The 6101-nt window shown below is 36.2% G+C and overlaps 1 long non-coding RNA gene across 1 annotated transcript; it reads right to left on the bottom strand.

The window, feature by feature from the left end:
* Positions 1–439: 439 nt before the first annotated feature.
* Positions 440–5617, bottom strand: LOC126162674 (uncharacterized). Its single transcript, XR_007535097.1, has 4 exons — positions 5458–5617; positions 4816–4899; positions 579–796; positions 440–454 (listed from the first exon to the last, which is right to left on the bottom strand). It is a non-coding gene; the product is annotated as an uncharacterized LOC126162674 (long non-coding RNA).
* Positions 5618–6101: the final 484 nt, after the last annotated feature.

The following is a 6101-nucleotide window of genomic DNA, read 5'->3' as shown; positions in this document are numbered from 1 at the left end:
GGGTAAATTTTTAAATTTTCACCTCATTTACATTCTCTGAAATCATATTCCAGGTTTCTAAGAAGAATACTGTATCAACACCAATTTTTTGCAAATGTCCGAACAGCAATCTCAAAATTATGGAACCAATGAAGATTTACTGTCACCTTAAAGGACCATTAAAAATTTGGTAACTGAGCAGGTTTATAGGGGGCACTCTTCTCAGGACAAGAGTAACTTCCAAGTTAACATTGTCTAAAAACAAAGCCAATTTTGTTTCCTAACAGCTTCAGTACTAGTGATCCCACTGCTGCAAACAGTCAATATTCAGATTTATGTGATTTGTGTTGATCTTTTAGGGTATCACTTCAGTCTCCATTACTGCACTATCCATAGTATGTTACAACTGCCTCAGCTGGACAGCAGTTACTGTTGCAAAAGTGAAAATACATCTGAAGAGCTCAATTACAACATTCTGAAATTATTAAACATACTACCATTAAAAGCTCAGTTGAGAACAGAATACAATAGCAAAAATCTAATCAGCTTTTTAGTAAAAATTCATACCATCTCAGTGTAGGAGTTAAATACTGAATTACCTGTGAAATGAACATAGTTGAATTATCTGTAACATGAAGCTACTTTTCACTGTTTTAATAGGGTTCTTAAGACTAGACAGGATCAGGTTAAAGGAGCAGAATTAACAAGAAAGCTTTTGTTGAAACATTTATTGTCCCAACAAATTTATACAAAAGTCTCTGCTGCAGCCACACAACACAATGAGCAGTGCTGATCAGATGTTATGGAGTTCCAGCAGCTGAAACAAATAGAATTCCACAGTAAGTAATACAATCAGAAACTAAATTTACAACTGACAATTAAAAATTATAACCTTGACCACTGGCCACAACACAATGTACATAGCTTACACCTGCATGGAATATGAATCACATTAAAAGTTAATGCTAACAATGCTGTACAACAAAAATATTACAACACATCCCTAAAAACAGAACATGAAGAGTACACAAGTTATAGCTTTCCTATAGTTATGCTCAAATAGAAAATATTGGCAACAAGATGTTTTTACAGTACAACATGCTGCTGAATAAAATTACTTTCACTAGCCTTCTCCATAAGTCAATTTGCTGGGATAATTTTAATTAAATTGAAAATATAAGCTAGTTCATACTTTTCAGCCAATATCAAATCTGGCTATGGCCATTCAAACTAATATCCTGAGAGAAGTGTGTAAAAGTTGAACTCTACATTTTTCACTGTAAAAAAATGAGAGGTTTAGAAAACTGGGTCCAGTTGTGATTGTTACCTAAACATTTCAGTTTGCAACAAGTAAATACCAAAGTTACAGGTCTCATGTTCAATGTGTGTTTTGTCTTCACAGCCATCAGTTTAAACTGTATAAAATTAAGGCAAGCAATCACCTTGATTACAGACTTGATTGGTTTTGTTTTAAGATAGTTCAATGTGTTGGTTACCTTTATGTGTATTTTAATTAAATTCATTTTTGGTCAAAACAAGGCTATTTGTGAAAAATGTTTAAGAATGAACTTGTCATACCATGTTTATACTTTGCCATTTACGAAAGTACTAAGTAATTATGCAAATTTTAATCAAAATTATGATACACCTTGAAAAATTTCTTAATCAGAACCAGTTTTAATACAGGAAAGCATAAAAATGTTGCCAGATGACACCCTCCCCAGCAGTCAACTAAGGCAGCTCAGAGCTATTTAAGGAAGTGTTCATGCTTTCTTGGCCAGTTTGACAATTTTATACAGCAATGTTTCATGAACAGAAAAATTTTTAGTCTCAGCACCCATTATGAGTACCATATTTTATCAAATCTAAAATAGTGAAGTAAATTGGGTGTACTGACTTCACATGGAATGGCCCAAGCAAAGAAGGGAAAAGACCAATAGATGCATTTGCAGAGCAGTGCATAATGAAGTTTGACATCTACAGTGCAGACCAAGTGAGATTACATGATCGTGGTATCTACATACATGCCATATTTAATTCTTCATTAAGAAAAACTGCAAAACAGATTCAGGAAACCTACACAATGTACAAGTATCTGACCATTTTAGTGCAAACTGGTAACATATATTACCACTAAAAATGTAAAGGGGATCCCTAGGTAACTCATGAATTCTAACCTATTAAACATTCAAAGTATGGAGCAATTTCCAAACCAAATGACTAGCAGCTTTCTTTTCCACACTGAATGACTTTTCTAGGAGAATGAATATGTGGAAATTTAATGTCAGCAAGTTAAATTTGTAAATTTAGTAACCCTGTACAGACCATTCAAAGCAGTTTTTGCATTGTCCAATGGTCAAGTTACATATTAAGGAACTATTTCCAACCATGTCTAAGTATCTCTGCTTTGTTACCATAGGTTACTGTGTAATGCAAAGTAATATCCACATGCCCATGTAAGACCAGTAAGAGTCTTCCTCTGGTCAAATTCCAGCCTACAGAACAACTTTTACTACCTTGACCTGTAAGTTAACAAGTTTCAGGTTGCCAATGAAAGTGGTAACTGATTTGCTGTTTAGCCTTACTTAAAATTTTAGTTACAGCCGCACAGCATGCTGATGTTGGCAACAACCATGACAATGCTGTTCCTGCTGTATGACAGACCAGAAAATTACACCAAAGTAAACATTTGCATTAATAGGTTCATTTGAGCAGTTGCCAGCAGGATCACTGAACATGCACATAGCTGAATTCGCGTATGAGCAGTGCCTTCTCCCACTTCTGGCTACTTGACGCACAGCTGTTTGCTGTATGAGCAGTAGCAGCAAGTAGCCAGATGCTACCCGGAAAAAATTTTCCAGTACACCCAAGTTGTCAGATTCAGACATGCACAGAGCAAGCTGAGTTACAGTGAGGGGTCCTCCACATGAACCGTGTATATGTTTTGTCATATTGCTGTTCTGTCTTCGTTTACAGCTCCCACGTCACATGAAAAAACATTTCTGTGGCCAGAAGCCATTAAGTGAATACACGTTCTCTTAATCATGAAAGACCAAATAATTAGTTTCAATTTTCTGATTTTATATTACTTTCACATTATTAGAAATCAACCATTAATGCCTTAATGAAGCTATTTCTGTCAGTTTCATAGACAAATTTGCTTCTATTAATTTTTCCACTGAGGCAGTTTATTTGAAACAAAGTGTTTCATTCCACACTATTGGCTACTCTCAACTTTGTTCAATTTCTAGTGCAAATTCTCCTTTTCTGGGATGAATGGCATACCATAATAAAGAACCAAACATGAGAATACAGTACTGGACCTCCAAGATAATTGTCATCACAAAAACCACATAAACTGAATCAGGTACTTCAGTGTCCATCCAGACATAGAAATGTGCAATTAGAGTGGAATGAAACATTTTAGTATGGTTTATGAAATTCCAATGCTCCTGGAGTAGTCTGGTTTCTCGTTCGTTTCATGACCCTGTAAGATCTCTTAATGCTGTGTGTACAAACACACTTAAACATTACCCGAAGCTGTCTAAGTAGGGAAATTTGGTCAGTTTTGAACTAAATATTTTGTTGCAAATATATTGAGAACTGTAGCATAATTTTACAAATCTGCCTTCTGTGAAAGTTTTTCAGTCACAAGGCACTTTTTTAGTACTTCCTCTAGGCCTGAAGTTATTTCTTAGTTTGTGTTTACATCTAAATTTATAGAATGCCATTCCATGCTAAATTGTAGACTGGCAGCATAACGTGTTTTATCATTTGAACTCCTAACACTGCTTTATATTTATTCTTAGAGTAGAATATAAACTAGGAGTTTTACAGTTTCTTTGCCTCACAGACAACCTTGTTAATTTTTTACACATTTTAAAATGTGTCTTGAAATTTCTTGTCCTGTATTCTAGTGTAAGCTATACAAACTGTTTGCAAGAAATTTTTTTCCACCTTACTAGCTTTTTGCAGAGCTGTGTAGATGTAAACCCGATTAGAAATGCTACATAATATTGCAGAGTACGAATTAAAAAATCTGTCAAAATCACCATATAGTAAAATGTTATGGTACTTTGAGCTGTGGAGTCTAGTTTTGAAATGAATTGTATGCCAAGAACTGCTTCCTATTTGGATTTCTTATAGGGGCAGAATTGGTAACTCTTAGGTCCTCTCAACGTGCCACAGGCTTCACATGGTCACACGATGCCCACCACACTAAATTCCACACACAAATGCGACAAAAAGCGTATGAGCAAACACCAAGCACGAACTGCCTGCGTCATCGTAGCTGCACATGCACAGTACAGGCACTGACTGGCAACTGCTCTAACGAACCTAATACAAGTGTTCAACACATTTACAGCACACTATGCTGCCACTTCTGTAACTGAATTTAACTAAAATTTTAGACACAAAATGTTAAATGACAACAGTGAACGAAAAGCCTGCAATATGGCACAATGACAGGTTCTCAAAACTAAGCTTTCATCTTTTTACTAAACACTGTACTACATAAGAATTTTCTAACCCATCAGCAGTAAAGGAATATGGGCATTACAATACACACTAATTTTTGGAGAAACATGTAATCAATTTACACTAGTATATAAACGACAAAGCTGGAGACTAAGAAATGAGTTGGGGCAATCAGTTTCCCATGAACACTATGCAGTAGTCTCAGCAGGATCTTAGAGTGGTCAAACACAGATTCCTCCAAAATCATTTATAAAAGATTATGCAAATACTAAATTTTAAAGACATCTGCCAACACAAACATGGCCTCAAACTCTATACAAGATAAGGTGTGGTATTACATAGCAGTACAATACTTACAGCGTGGGGGCCAGCAACCTACTTCGACCTCGCCCTCATCTTCCTCCTCTTCCGCTTAAGCCTCCGCATACGCTTCTTCCTCCACTGAAAGCATTTACATAACTTACTATGCACATCAAAACGGAACATAGGTACAAAATAGCTCTCAGCATGATTGAGAAAAGCAAACACATGTTGACCCCTTTATTTACCGTTTTTCTAAGAACAGGAAAAGTGGAAACTCGTAAGTTCTATGGAACGCATTTCAGAGTTAGCAATACAAGGCCAACTCCGGTCTCAACAAAGCGTGTCTAACGGACACTAAAATCTACGAAAAACTAGGGCTTCTAACTCCCTTAAGCCATGTTTATAATTTGCCCAATATTTATAACAGACGTACTGCAGCACATTACTTGTAAGGCTGAAAGACTTATCACTGCGAATCCAACCACACTGAACATTTACTACTACGAAAACAAGCCGGTAGTTTAATTTGCCCAATATTTTATGTCAGGTACTTCACTCTTCTGCAAACATTAGACCTTAAGAGAAAATACTATATATCATTAATGGCTCCCCAAAAATCACGTGGTGACGCACATTCACAAAAAGTTAAATATATCATTAATTCGTCAATCACATTCACGAATGTTTCAAGCTCACCTTTGCTCTCATGCTTCCTGTTGAAGTAAACTACCTAATTCTCCAGTAGTTATGAAAAACCAAGAGATTTCAACGGATATCACCAGCGACAAACGAACATGTATCACCACCGCCAGCAAATGAAAGAAGAAAGCTCGTGGCGGAAACCAAAGAGTCCAAATAAATGCACTTTAACGTGGTAGCCAACACAACAAAAATAATCGCAATACCGTCTTGGAAAGATATCGATGGATTTTTAAAAATGTCAATCGATCCCATACTGTAGTAAGCTATAGAGCCAAATGAAATGTTTCTATAAGGCACATCAATAATATATAATGATAGTTTTACAGCTAAATAGGTATAGCGCGAGAGCAGAAACATTCTTAAGAGAGTGAAGGCAAGAAGCTGCTTCACAATGCATTTCGTATGACGGCATTCACATAGGCCATCACGTCACGGCACGTCACGCCACGGTATGGCATAATTAAGGTTTCTCAGGAAAAACGTTTTGGGAGTGCTGTAGCCTGCTAACATCTCAAGTTCTATATATATAAAGCACGAAATCTATTACTATAACATAAATGAGCGCGGTAAAAATAGGTTTTGATTTGATTTGCTTTCATTCCAGTTGATCCGTAGTGAAGAGGTCCTCCAGGATGTAA

Source organism: Schistocerca cancellata, chromosome 2, assembly GCF_023864275.1.
Source record: "Schistocerca cancellata isolate TAMUIC-IGC-003103 chromosome 2, iqSchCanc2.1, whole genome shotgun sequence".
Classification (NCBI taxonomy): Eukaryota; Metazoa; Arthropoda; class Insecta; order Orthoptera; family Acrididae; genus Schistocerca; species Schistocerca cancellata.
This window is presented reverse-complemented; position numbering and strand designations above follow the sequence as displayed.